Source organism: Lethenteron reissneri, chromosome 12 (assembly GCF_015708825.2).
Source record: "Lethenteron reissneri isolate LAM-NWPU_2019-01 chromosome 12, ASM1570882v1, whole genome shotgun sequence".
Lineage (NCBI taxonomy): Eukaryota > Metazoa > Chordata > Hyperoartia > Petromyzontiformes > Petromyzontidae > Lethenteron > Lethenteron reissneri.
The window spans coordinates 2,915,110-2,930,818 of record NC_083790.1 but is presented as its reverse complement, the minus strand read 5'-3'; positions in this window follow the sequence as shown (position 1 = coordinate 2,930,818).

Sequence of the window (15,709 nt, the reverse complement as noted above, 5' to 3'; positions counted from 1 at the left end):
AGGATTTAAAAAGCATGGCAATCGCCCCCCTCCAAGCGCTATCCAGGCTCAAACCTGCTTAGCTTACCAGATCGGAAGGCATGGGAGCTTCGACGAAAATCATAATCAGCCATGATCATAATCAGCCATAATCAGCCTCCCCGACTTCATTTGTCTTCCCAATGCAACGATGTCTCATTACTTTTCATCCCCCACGAGCTTTTTGTCACCCCCTCCCCTCCTCCTCCAGGCGAATCCCAACCCCTCCTTATCAATCCCCCCCCCCCCCCAATGGTTCTACCGTCATCAAAACTACACCACCGACTAACAATAACCGAATTCTTCATTTAAAATCATCATAATGCGATGTACAATTGCCGCAAAGCGCCTTGGTTAATAAAGGCGCGATCTTAATTTGGAGCTTTCGTTACTGCAGGAATTACTCTTTGGTTCTTTCGGTAAAGTCACGTATAAAGATAAAATAATAAATCCAATAATAGCATACGACGTTTCGATTGCAACACAAGCAATCATCATCAGGTATAAATGAAATAGCAACAAAAATCTAACCAGAAAACTATAGACAGACATATAATGATGTCTGTCTGCTTATATGCCTGTCTATAGTTTTCTGGTTAGATTGTTGTTGCTATTTCTTTTATACCTGATGACGATTGCTTGTGTTGCAATCGAAACGTCGTATGCTATTATTTAATTTATTATTTTATCTTTATACGTGACTTTACCGAAAGAACCAAAGAGTAATAAAGAAGAACAGATGCTGTCTCTTAACTTCTAACCGCGGCCAACATACATTGACCAAAACAATGGTTCGTGGACCTATTCATGTATTAATCATATCCGCTTGTCAGTTATTAGCGGCGAAGCCTATTAAGGGAGCTTGCTCGACAAATAGCAACGCAATTAATACGCAGATCGCCGCTGCTGCGTCTCGGAACGTCGCGAGCAGTGTAAATGTTGGTCACGAGCGATGCAGGAAGACCTCCTCACCCCTTGTCACGTAACACGCGAGTGCCATACGATTCTGTGAAGTACCCGCGACTAATGAGCCGGCGAAATAAATCCTCGCCTAATCATTGTTGAGAAAAGTTTGTCTGAGACATCGCGTGGATAATTAAGACCTTCTTAAACAACACCAACAGCAAATATAAAAAAAACTACATGTATCTGTCTTCTTGGTACTTTCGGTAAAGTCACGTAGAAGGGAAATAATAAAATAATAAAAATGAAACATAATAAAATAATATAAAATAATATAATACATGTATCTTCGTACACGCGTATCGGCTTCAGATTGTGAGCTAATTCCATCGCAGTTAAAGAGCGGGTATGAAAACTCGAACTTTTTCAAACCTCGCACGATAATTGCCGTCGTTTATGTCGAGCGAACGGCGATTTGTGATTTATCGCCGAGTTGCCGTGTGCGGTAGTTTACTGCATGACCTCTGCTCGATACCACGTTTTTGGTTGGCCTGCGGACCTGTTGTGCGTCTACGTTGACGCGCGCTGCTGATGCCCCTACCTCTGTGCAGTGCTGTGATAAATTGCGATGCTTCGTTCCGTTGGCGTTTTCGGGACTTGTTTTTTCTGTCTGTTGATGATGAACACACAGGCACAGATTAAAAAAAAAAAACTCGCACACGTAAACCCGCAGACTCACGCACGGAGACCCACAGACTCGCACAAAGACACACATACTCACACAGAGACCCATACACTCACAGAAACCCACAAGTCTCGCACACACAGACCTATTGACTCACAGAGACCCATCGACACACACACAGACCCAAAGACTCGCACACGCAGACCCATTGACTCACAAAGGCTCAGAGACTCACAGTAGAACTTGTTTCTTGTGCGCTGCTGTCTATGTGTGCAGTGCCCTATTCAATCGTGCGTGGGAAGCGCTAAACCACGCACTGAACGATGCCGATGCTCACAAATCACACGGACTGCGCCCGGTCTCATCCCCATCTCGGGACACTACGCAGGGTTTGTGCCTGGGATATTTGCCTGGATGTGTGACCACCACGCACAGCCTGTTGCCAATCGGCTACCTCGTGGACGGCGGAGGACAGTGAATCAGCATTCATTGTTGTGCCGTACTTCTACGCGTCCACGTCTATGCTCCCCGCCTTCACCCAACCCTCAGTGGCCAGTGGTGTGGTGAGACGCATGGTCAAACAGCGACCTACGACCCGCACGCTTCGGGGAGGTTCTCATCCCTTAGCAGTGAGCTGACCGAGAGGGCTGTCCGTGTACATATTGGCTGTGCGCCCTGCGGACTATCACCTGGCGACGAGGGTTATACTGATGTTTGAATGAGCGTAAAAAATATATATAAAAGGTGTGAAGTTCATGTTTCGGTGAACGTATAAATAACTGATTTTTTTTCTGAAGGCAAGTGAGAGCGAAAGGTCAGGCTGTTCCGTCCTTCTCGGTGACGGTATAAAGAAAAAAATAAACATTTGTCTGTAGTTGTCACACCCGAGTGTACATCCACCGTGGCGATGGAGCAAACCCGAGGGCAGGAGCTAAGCAGCGTTAATTCAGCAGTGGATAGAACCTGGATAATTGTCACCCTGTTTTTTTATTGACTGCATAGATAGTATACTCTTAGGTTTTTTCGGTAAAGTCACGTGGGTAAAAGTAAGTAAATAATGGAAATAAATAAATAATAAGATTTCTTTAATAATAATAGAAATAAAATAATAAATCACGACGTTTCGGAGGCAACACAAGCTTCCTTTATCAAGTGTAAAAAGGCACAGCAAAGTTATTCACTACAGTTAATTTGCTGTGCCTTTTTACACCTGATGAAGGAAACTTGTGTTGCCTCCGAAACGTCGTGATTTATTATTTTATTTCTATTATTATTTATATTATTTTTATTATGTATTTATAGCATTTAATTATTTATTTATTTTTCCCTACACGACTTTACCGAAAAAACCTAAGAGTATGAATCATTGCAGTCACGAAAGCTTCAAATCTAGAATGCATAGATAGTGTACAGTACAGTATTGGCTTCATAACCAGTTTTTTTTTTCAATTTACTGCCTGGTTGGGGCTACAGTACCCGAATGTTATCCGTGGCCAAGAATCAAACTCAGGCCACTGTAAGAAGAGGTTTTCCCCTTTTTTCTGGCAAAAAAACCAGGTGTTCAGATGTTAAAACACCAAACTGAAACTTTTTGCAAGGAATCATGTCTGCATTAACCACAGATACTTGTGGTGAAAATACAAACAAAAAACATGCTCTGACAGTATGTGCATTGTCTTTAAAAAGGATTGGTCCACACCAGAGACAGCTTTCTTTCGAGCCTCGTCTCAAGCAGTGTTAGACCAGAGGACGCCAAAAGGCGAACAGCACAAAGACAATGCCACTCTCAGGACCACGAGAGCTCGGGCTCATGGGACCATCTTTTCCAGTATCAAAATATAAAAAAATGGAAAAACTCTTCTTATATTTGACACTGGCAAAGGAGGTCCCATGATCAGGCCACTGTGTTGGTTGTGCAGCGCGCTAACCACTGCACAACCGCCACCCAACCACCCACCAATATGAACATTTGCACCAAATTCCTAATGGAAATTGCATTACAAAAAAATACGTTATTATACATCCTAAAATGCGCGCATACGCGTAAGTAAATTAAACACAGCATTGCATCATGTTGTAAATGTAGAATTGCACCTGTGAATGAGAAATAATGAATTCATCGAAGCGTCCCTTGACAATTTGTGTAATAGCGTGAAAACTCAGAACCAACGCAGCATTTAGCACGCTGCAAGCGGGAACATCCTAACACGTGCATCGCGATCATAAACACGGTAACGCGATGTGCGCTTATTGATGTCACTAAACAAAATAACGCAGCCGCGCCTTTTCAACGGGTGCACGATTTTAATATCCGGGCTCCGAAATCCATTTGCGGAGGGGGCCGTAGATTCAGCCAAGTGTGAATTGCACATCACACACGCGCCGTACTCCGACATTCAACCAGATTCGTTGGTGAGATCCTCCTAACGATGCCCCCCGGTTTTAATTAACCACCCCCGCCCCCCTCCTCGACTCCGCAATCCTCTTCCGCTTTAAGTGTCTTGTACAATTTGAGCAGGTTTCTCGCCTAATATTAATAACCTCGATTTAAAGCCTTCGTGACTCCAGGGATTCATCTTCTTGGTTCTTTCGGTAAAGTCACGTAGAAGGGAAATAATAAAATAATAAAAATTAAACATAATAAAATAATTCTCACGACGTTTCGGCCGCAACACAAGCAGCCGTCCTCAAGTGAAGAACAGGTCTGTCGGAAAGACAGCGTCTAATGTGCCCGGAAAGACAGCGTCTGAATATGCCCATTCAGACGCTGACTTTCCGACAGACCTGTTCTTGTGGCCGAAACGTCGTGAGAATTATTTTATTATGTTTTATTTTTACTATTTTATTTCTCTTCTATGGTGACTTTACCGAAAGAACCAAGAAGATGAATAACCTTGTTAACGGAGGAATTTCCTGCCGTGTCTAACCTGTGTGTGCGCGTATACCGGGGCGCGTAACGCGGTGCGTGGCTCTGCCGCTACGCGTTGACGCTTTCGACCGCAGCGAGCGCTCCCTTGCAGCAGCACCCGGACAAAGAGGAAGGCGAGGCGCTGCTGATAAAGTCTCAGAAGCACGGAGCCCCACGCCGCTCTCACACGCACAGCCTAATCATGCAGCGTTTCAGATACTCACGTGACTAAAACCGTATTCCCCAGTGTGTGATGAATTTGATGGGTTCAAAGTGAACAATAATAATATAATGGTCCGCACACAAAAAAACATCTCCGTCAGATTTGCCCACATTCCTGCTTTGCTGCCGAGCATTGTCCCCAAATGGCACACACCGCCACGTGGCCATCAACAAACAGCACAATTTAAGTTATAACTACACGGGAGTTGTGACGTTTCTTGAATTGACCGAGGTTATTATTGTTGTCAGAGCTTGGGGAGGAAGAGACGATGGGAGGGAATTCCAAAGTGGGGCAGTGCGAGGGAAGAAATAAAAATATCAGCGCGGTGACCTGCAGTTTGGTCGCTGTGGTGCGTGAGTGAGCGAGTGAGCGAGTGAGAGTGTTGTTGTAACATGCAGTGTGGTGAGTGGCTGGGTGAGTGAGCGAGCGATTGATTGAGTGTGTTGCTGTGACCTGCAGTGTGGTGAGTGACTGGGTGAGTGAGTGAGCGATTGATTGAGTGTGTTGCTGTGACCTGCAGTGTGGTGAGTGACTGAGCGAGTGAGCGAGTGTGATTGTTCAGCACAGGATGGATGAGTCGAAGCAGAGCGTCGGGTCGACCGAGTGCTCGACATGGCTGGAGATATAAATGGGTGACGTTTACATGAAGAGTAACCACAGCAAATAGGAGCGATGTTGAAAAATTCCATCTCTGAGAAATAAATATACCTGGTTTGACTGCTATGTGACGAACTTGTATCTGTGGCAGGGCGTGTAGGAAAGCATACAGGGTGGTTCACATGTCTGGTGACCCCCCCCCCCCAATTTATTGACCCATAGCATTGTTCATTGTTGTCCTTCATAGATTAATTTCTGATTTAAATAAACCGCACTTTAAAAAAAAAGTATGACGTTTTAGATAATTCAATGGGGTTCACAAGACACCTGGACACACCCTGTTAGATTACGGGCCAATCGAAGGCATTGTACAGAATTAGTTCTGCATTATCTTATTCCACTAGGCTGTTCTTCATCACAGGGTGATAATAATGCTGATGCAGAAGTTCCGAGTGGGGACTCGGATGTATCACAGGTGGGATAAAATGAAGAAATAGACGAAAAAAGACGATTAGAAAACATTACATTAGACAGGATCCTGATGACAAAATAGTAACCGTGGACGTTAAACTTAAACTGATTTGCTCAGTAAGCAATGAGACCTATGCTCTAGCATCAATATCTTAATCGCTTCAAATCCCAGTCGATGGGGGCGTAGGGACTCAAGACCATCATTCATTAGCTCAATACAATCTGTGGGAAGTTTTAAATGGCTGTCGCATGGATAGACCGGCCCGTCCATAGAAACATGAAAATTCCACCACGAGTTTCAGGACCTATAACAGATGTGTGCCACCCAGTTGAGTTGTCACTCGAGGAGGGAGACTATTTTACAATTAATTATTTTTTAAATATATTCCAGCAATAACAACAACAAACAACAACAACAACGTGAGCGTTAAACAATCGCGCGCAGGAATGAGAAGTCATCATCTGACTTTGAGGCTGCGTGCAACTCTTCTGCATGCATGCGCACGGCGGCAAACGATCCGTTGGTGTCCCCGACGATTATTCATTCAATCTCTCTGGCCTCGAGATTTATTTGCTATGAAGAAGGCCACCGTTGGGTCCGAAAACGCCAACTATTATACTCGTGTAGTGTACGTTTCCTTTTGAGAGCAGCGTCATTGACGAATTCGTTGAGCGGTTGCTGTTGTTGTTGTCGTTATTTGTGCTCGGGCACCACTGGCGATGCAGTATCGCAACAAAAACAACAACAACAACCCACGATTGTTTCATATTTAAATCAGGCAACGACTTAACAGGAGCCGATAGTGAGTGTTGGGAGGGGTGGGGAATATATGCGCATAGTAATTCACATCTTGATGGCAACGAGGATTTTATTTAATGCGACGTGTGGCTGCTAAAAAAAAAAGTTCCCTCTTGCACGAGCCGCATGAACTAGGCAATAATCATAGACATCATCGATCCGGCCGCTTGTCCAACAGAAATAACCTGCAGCTGTAGGCCATTCGTGTCGGGGGTGGGGATGACGATGGGGGGGTGGGGGGGCACGGTGTGGGCAGAGTGGTGATTATGCGATAGGGCTGCAGTCGGGTGACTGAACACGGTTCAGGGGGTTGTCGCTCAGCCAGTTGGCAGCTGACACGAAGCATCAACGGTTCAATTCCAGCCGCCGCCGGCCTATGCAGAACTCGTGACACCGTTAGTCACAACATCGAGTTACTTCGTGTCGGGGATCTCAGCGGACATTATACTTACACATTTATTAAAATCGCTCGTCTTTTTTTTTCGCTTTTCCAATTTTATTCCAACGGGGAGCGCCTTGCAGAGCGACGACTCCGCGACAGATAAGAGAGGCTCACGGAGGCAGAAGAGGACTACTTCTGATATTCTTTCAAATAGCAAACTGAGTTTTTTTTCCCTGTTATCTAATAATTTTAATGACTTCATAAAAAAAAGAATGAGAACGGAGAGTGATTTGTGATCAGGTGCTTTTACGATTAAAAGAAAAATACAATTCTTCCCTACTGTGCCTCGTGACCTCCGAACAAAAGGCACTTTATAAGTGTAGATTATTATTAAGATTACATTTATCGTATTAAAAAAAAAAATTCCCGTCTTCCTCAGAGACTGCATTCCTTAGATCTTTATTTGGTCATTTAATGGAAAGCTGCAATATATATTTTAAAAAATTATTGTACGAAAATTTTTCAAATTTAAATTCCATTATCCAGTCCTGCCCTGTGCGAGAGGTCGGGCTGGATTTGCATCTCCGTCGAACGGCCGAAATACGTCGCGACGCAAATTTCTCCCCCCTTGATGTCGCTAACATTCACCACAAAAACCTCCAGGAACATTTTACATTCGCCAACTCGTGGGAAGAAACGTTTCACACCTCGGCTCCCCGGTTATAAACTGTCAATTCAGGCTCATGATTCGATTAAATACATACGTACTTCGATACGTAAACTCGCTTCTTTAGTACAGTTTTTTGTTTAGTTTGTTGTCCTTCATCCGCACCTCCGAGATTGCACGGTTGGCTACGTACGGTGCGAAAGAAGTTCAACATACATTAAAACATTTTTTTTTACATTGTGGTCATTATAGCGACCCCTAGTGGCTGCAGGACTACCACGAACCAATTACACACATCATTCAGATCATAATGCCAACACTGGTACTTTTATTAATATAGTTGCACTCGTATTATTATGTACAACACTTTGTCAAGCCACGACTGGATTAAGGCATCTGCACGGGGGTTGTTTGACCATACTTCACCACACTGGTCTGTGCGAGTTGGTGAAGGAGGAGGGGGGAACCCGCATGTGCCCGATGGTACCCTCAAGCAGAGGTGGGACAAAGTCATTGTTATGCAAGTCCAAGTCGAGTCTGAAGTCATCAAATTCATGACTCGAGTCTGACTCGAGTCCAAGTCACATGACTCGAGTCCACACCTCAGAGGTGGGACAAAGTCATTGTTATGCAAGTCCAAGTCGAGTCTGAAGTCATCAAATTCATGACTCGAGTCTGACTCGAGTCCAAGTCACATGACTCGAGTCCACACCTCAGAGGTGGGACAAAGTCATTGTTATGCAAGTCCAAGTCGAGTCTGAAGTCATCAAATTCATGACTCGAGTCTGACTCGAGTCCAAGTCACATGACTCGAGTCCACACCTCAGAGGTGGGACAAAGTCATTGTTATGCAAGTCCAAGTCGAGTCTGAAGTCATCAAATTCATGACTCGAGTCTGACTCGAGTCCAAGTCACATGACTCGAGTCCACACCTCAGAGGTGGGACAAAGTCATTGTTATGCAAGTCCAAGTCGAGTCTGAAGTCATCAAATTCATGACTCGAGTCTGACTCGAGTCCAAGTCACATGACTCGAGTCCACACCTCAGAGGTGGGACAAAGTCATTGTTATGCAAGTCCAAGTCGAGTCTGAAGTCATCAAATTCATGACTCGAGTCTGACTCGAGTCCAAGTCACATGACTCGAGTCCACACCTCAGAGGTGGGACAAAGTCATTGTTATGCAAGTCCAAGTCGAGTCTGAAGTCATCAAATTCATGACTCGAGTCTGACTCGAGTCCAAGTCACATGACTCGAGTCCACACCTCAGAGGTGGGACAAAGTCATTGTTATGCAAGTCCAAGTCGAGTCTGAAGTCATCAAATTCATGACTCGAGTCTGACTCGAGTCCAAGTCACATGACTCGAGTCCACACCTCAGAGGTGGGACAAAGTCATTGTTATGCAAGTCCAAGTCGAGTCTGAAGTCATCAAATTCATGACTCGAGTCTGACTCGAGTCCAAGTCACATGACTCGAGTCCACACCTCTGGTACCCTGCACTTCCAATCCACTTGGGCGCAATAATCCTTAACTGCGACGAAGCAATAGAAAACACCCGGACACGGCTGGCTTGGTTCACCAACACTGCCAGTCTCTCTCTCTCGGTGCGACGCTCACCACCACTGCGGGCGCACACAGGTGCCGCGGTGAATGTTGAGCTGCGTCGTGTTCCTGGTTGCCGGGTTAATCGCGGTGAGCAAAGAGCGACGCGGCAGCGCACGGCACGACGCCAAGGCACGCGGGTCGTTGCGTAGTTCGCCCCGTTTGAAAAAGACACCACCACCACCAAGAGCCGTTGGCTCTGGAGTGTACTTAGCCCTTTCCCATTCCGATGACGTACAGGTACGTCAAAGAGGCCCACAATAGGTGACAATCGGAACGCAAACTGGAGTAAAAGGCCATGCGGGAGGGCGTGTGGCACAGTTTGGCGCCCCAGCTATCGTAGAATGCGGGCGTGTCGCTAGGGTCCTCCACAGTGAGTAATGTGCCTTTAAACATTCGTGGCGCTATGGTCTCTCTGAAAGTAACGCTGAACCGCTTACGCGGTTTCGAGATTCGGCGGTGAACGGGACACCCTCTCTGCAGCCTGCATGAGTCTCGGAACGGGAAAGGGATAAAGCTACCTGAGACTGATGCTGTAAAAGCAGCGGTCTTTCTGTCGAGGACTTCATCTCTCCCATGGCAGGTGGCGAGTTGATTGGCAACTTCGACGTTTTCTGCTCTGTGGGTTGTAACCTGGTAAGATAAAAACAATCATCGTTTTATTTGCATGTTTTTTTGTTTGTTATTTATTTACCTTCCCTATGCTTTGCACTCCTGTGGTGTTGTTGTATTGGTTGTTGTTGTAACGTTCTGACCCGCCCCTACTGAATATCTGGTGGGGGGAAAGAGCTTGATAGCGCATCGGATTCCTCCTGCAGTATAAATAAATATTGTGATTCGGGAGACGAGCGGGCAGGTCGACGGTTTCAGGAGCCAACGTGATTTCTGACTCAAACGAGCATTGCGCTAATGGTGTTCACCCTCTGTTTACAGCCCCGAGCTATCGATTGCAATTCCACCTTCCTATGGCGGTTGGTAGCAGTGGTAGTATTTATTTTATCGACCCTCCCAAGAGATGCTGGGCTGAGTCGTATGTAGTCTGATGAATATCCAACAGGCTGCCTGCGTATCCTGTGGCGGGCTCCGCTTGCTCTCTCGCTCGGCTTTAGCATCGCACTCGACGAAACTCAAATTATTTTGTTCACCGATGATGGAGATCATACATTTGTAACGGTTTAGTAAGAAGCCTAAAGCAGTTCAGATCTTCAGGCTGAATTTCACGGTGACATTCTCAGGGACATCAATTGTAAAATCTCGAGTCACAAACTACACACTAAGGCAGCATCATCATCATGATCGTGAGATGGCGGTGGCGTTTGGAGACATTCATCCAACAGTAGATTGACCATGGCTGATGATGATGATAAAGGAAATATCTCAGCTTTCCAGTGCTTCGACACCATCATTCACATTTGCATCAGTCGCTCATTCACAATCCTTTGCATGCATTATATCTGCAATTGTCTAAATACAACAAAGATCTCTTAATTGACGTTTTGTTAGCTAACACCTATGAAGGCCGGCACTCTACACAAAAGGGGTGGGTGGCCAGCACCACGCCCGGCCGCCTTTGTCTCCCTAGTAGAAACGTTTACACACTGCATCAGGTACTCATATGAGGCTGAGTCGACCCAAGGGAGGCCCAGGACTGGTTCAGATAATTATCGTCCTCTGGTGTTGTCCGTGAGCGGCAATCAAACTCGGGTGGCGAGTTCGTAGCTCAGCGCGCTGACCGCTGCACTCCCGCTTTCCTTATGAATGTCTAAATATAACACACACACATAGAGAACCATACATGTGCATGCACATCCTACAGCAAGGCGCGCGCATACACACACACACGCGCACAGCCTACATCTCATCGTTTCTCGGGAAAGCCGCTCGCTATTCTAATGCGCCCAATAAAAAGCTATTAATTAATTCGCTGCGGGCGAACGCTTAATGCGAGTTTTCAATCTATGCGAACGGCGCCCAGGGCAAATGCTCCATCAGCGCTGGCTATGCCACAAGCCTCGGTTGGGCAGTCAATAGCCGAGCATTCAATTCAAGGCGCCTCTGACTAGCATGCTAATGTCTCTCCCTCCCTGTCTCCCCTCCTCCTCCTCTCCCTCTGCTTTTCCATCTCTTCCACTCTCCCTCTCATCCGTCCCTCACTCGCTCCCATCTCTCTCTCTCTCTGAGCTTCTCAACTCTCCCCTCCCTTCCCTTCTTACCGTCTCTCCCATATCTCCCTCCCTCCCATCTCTCCCAGCCCTCCCTCCCTCGCATCCCTGACTCTCTACCCTCCCATCTACACTTCCTTACCTGCGTTGCAATCAGTGGAATATCAGTTGGGCTCTGTCGATCCGTTTTATCCCCGTGTGTACAGGACAATAGCAGCTTTCTCAGATTACCCATTGTGGCCTCTTTGACCAAAGCAGAACTGGTTGTTTGCGAACACCTATTAAGACACGAACAGAAGATGGAAGTGCAACAATTGATTCGTGAATGGACCTGTGTGGAGTTGCATGGGTTTCCAGACATCTCAAAGTAGCAGGACCCTGATGAAAACGACTTTCAACTCTGTAACGTTCCCTGCGTAAAATAATGGGCATTATTATGACTGGCACGGCTAAATAACTTGTGTAATCGGTAATGTTGCCAACGGACATTGAAACTAGTTGTTGTTTGTTGCGACTGCATTATTTACATTCACGCAGGTAACTCATTTCATCCTGAGCCAACCTACAGGAGGCCACAAGAGCATTCAGGATCCGGAAGCTCGTGGCCAAAAATAGAGCTCTCGTTTTTCAAAGGATGATGTGACCTGTGAATCACTGTGACATCACCATCCCGTGCTCGCATGTCCATGCACAAAGAAAATAAGTACCATTAAAAATGCCTTTTTTTAAACACGCTTTAATGAAATGTACCGTACTAGTAATGGAAGAACTCCACGACTCCAGGAAGTGGCCCAGTAGCTTGCCATAACGTAAAGAACCGTGGTCAATTACAGCCAACGTGAGTTTATCGTGGACAATTAGACCCGAGCCAAAACATAACGTATAAAAAAGATTGTTTAAAAATATGTTTTTACATTTTATATGATAGAATATAGTATTGTTATCAGTATGACAAAAGTATACTAAGTTTGCAGTCGATACCACATTGGGAAGTGGGGTTAACATTGAGTTACAAGATTTGAGGATACAACGACAACAGACGGAGTGAGTTAAATAAAAGCGTGTCATAATAAAAAGGGGCTGCCCGTCTAGCCGTGCCAACAATGCGGGCAACTGCGATGAGCTGGCATTGCCAAGTCTGGTCCGGTTCTTGATGGGCTGATGTGGCCAGAACCACGCTCCCCCACATCTTCTATTGCTGATGTCAATACAGGTCGCACTTGCACACACAAAGACAAAGGCCCCCCCTATAGCCTTTAACAGAGTTTTAGGGAAAGTGCTGTTAGGGAACACCTATGAAGGCCGGCACCGTAGGGGTGGGTGACCAACACCATACCCGGCCGCTTTTGTTTCCCCAGTGGTGATGTGTACACACCGCACCAGGTACTCATTTGAGGCTGAGACGACCTAGGGGAGGCCCAAGACGGTTTCAGATAATATTCACTGGTGTTGGCCGTGAGCGGGTATCAAATTCGGGTCGCTGGATTCGTAGTGCAGTTCGATAACCGCTACACTACCACCTACCACTCCCCAAATTTACACATACACACAAAGACATATCCCAAATGTCGGCTTACAGACTGCTGGAACAATGCTGTTAGTAAGCACCTAATAAGGCTAATCTTTGCGTTCAAAATGGGTGGTGTGGACCTCACCCTGTACAGCTGCTTTTGTTTACCCCATATGCTGATAATTACACACTGGCCTAGGTACTAATTTAAGTCTGAGGCCCAAGATCGATTGTGAAACTTACAATCACAGGTGAAACCACACTCTGTCCACTTAAATGTAATCTCATCACCAGCTTTACAATCGTCGCTTTCTGCCAGCCTGGCCAAGAATCCTAATCCCATTAATTAAAAAAATACAAAATGATAAATTACACGAAAACAAACCGACCATTCATTCACGACCCACTGCTGAATGAAGACCATTCTTGCTAATTGACACCACCGATGGCTGGCTCTACACGAGGCTCACGGTATTGCCTCCCCCTACGCGCGCACCCCTTTAACAATTCCACGTCCACCTCCGAACACATCGTACTCCTCCGGTTGCACCATCTTTCGCACGCGTGTCCTCGCGTGCACGGCGGGAGAAAGGTAGGGAGCATGAGAAGAAGAAGCAGAAGAAATATACCGCGAGTGTTAATTTCACAAGCGCGAGACTTGTCCTTTTGTCGAACGATTTCATCGCCGCTTTTGCCCACAGCGCTTTAACCCCCCGTGAGCTCGATAAATCTCCGCGCGTTTTATATTAAACTTCTGTGCCCGGTGAAATAGAGCATCCAGCTCTCGTTATATAAATTATCCAGACGGAAGATTTATTTTGCTTCGCTAAAGGGTAATGTCTCCCGCCGCCGCATGCATCGCAAGCAAAGTTCAAGCGTCCGTTGTGAACAAAAAAAATGGATGAGATAAAATAGGTCGAAAGCTCCTGGGTGGAAGTAGGGAGGTGAGGTGGGTAGGTGGGGTGGGGGGGTGGAAATAAGTTAAAACTTTTTTTCACATGCGCTTTTAGAAAAATGTGCAATAATACTTTGAGACTCTTTCGGTGCTGCGATATATAGCCGTTAAATGATGAGCGCGCGTGAATCACAAAGGCACCTGAGCCCAGTCGCACTTATTTACATTCTCCAAACGCCCTTAATTTTACTCGACTCGCTTTCTCTTTTTATTCCTGCAAATCGATACTAATCTGTTTCACAAAATCCACAGAGATGCCCATCGGATTTGCCTGGCCTGTGCCTCCTCCCCCCACCCACCCACCCACCCCGCCCCACTCCCTTCCCTCTCGCCCCCTCACCCCGCCACATCCCATCCTCCCCGTCCGCCCAGCTCAATCTTGGCATCTTCCTTTGGAATAAATCAGCCACGAGTCCCGTCAGCCCATCTCCCAGGGCCTCTAAGCAGATACGTCTCTTTAGGTAAAGAAATAACGCGATCCACCTGGGCGTGCCTACACTTTGTCCATCTCTGCGTCCGTGTGAAGCATCTCGGGAGGGCGTGCGCACTGTATGAGTACTTTGTTACGCACTGACGGATTTTTAACCGTTGCGTCGCCACAAGTGATCGTTCAGTGCTCTGTGCATACTTCCATACCTTTTGTCATCCATTCATCCATTGATAATGCATTATTAATTGTCTATCTTCACGTCTGTACAGCCATCCATCCATTATCCTTAATTTCCTTCATTCATCGATCTGTTCATCATACATTCTTGAATGGTTAATCCTTAATTACTTCAATTTCATCACAATTTCAAGCATCCATCCATCAATCGATTCATCCATCCTTCCATTCCTTCATCATCCATTTTTCATCCATGTACGTATGCACCCACGTGTTGCCAATCCACTTCTGGATGAGGACCTCCCCCACATCGTGTAGGTCATAGGGGTAACATACTTCGCCGTGCTGGTGTGTGCGGCTTGAAGTTGGCCAACATGAGTGTGGGAGCATAACACAGCACATTGATGCACTGCCCTCTTAGGGCTTCAGTAAAGAGTCTGGAATTCTGACATTTGAAATCCATGGACTTGCTTCTCATATCCCCACGACATGCTTGCCACACTCCAGTTAGCGAGGACTTCTAAAATTTATTTAGCACGTAGTCGGCTTTCGTGAATAATATTGTCCGTAATAAAAGTTTTTTTAGTTGAGTTAGATTGCGTAAATATAAATGTGTCGTTAACCACCAAGCACGTGACGTAAACAAACATGTGCCAATTAGTTAACTCCTTCAGCACACCGGCGTGTTGGAGAGAAAGCCGCCTCTGGTCTTCGCACCTGATAGGCACACGGTGATGACATCACCTTCATTCTATTTAAGACCGAAACAGGAAGTCTTGTTCACAATTCTGACAATATCGCCTGATGAAGTTGGTCGTATTAGCCAGCGAAACGTCGTACTCAAATGGTAAATGTTTTGGGTTTAATCTCGAGCATAGCAGTGTGCTGAAGTGGTTACTTGTTTGCACGTTTCTCTAAAAATCAACTTCCGCTCTGCTGAGGTCGCTCCCTCTCTGCTGCTGTCACTCAGTCTAGAATCTGCCTCCCCCCCCCCTTCCTCGCCGTCTGAGCTGCTGTTAAAATCTAGGTTCGGGTCACCACTCTTCCCTTCTGTTCGCGACTGTCTCCTGTAATATAACGCGATGTCCATGGCTGCCTCTTGCAACGCAGTGACCGCACAGTGTAAATGCTCTGCAGAGAATAGTTTCGTCTCGATATTATATTTGTAGTTTGCATGTTCTCTTAGCACATCGTCGTCAATGCCTCAGTTGGGTGGCACGGT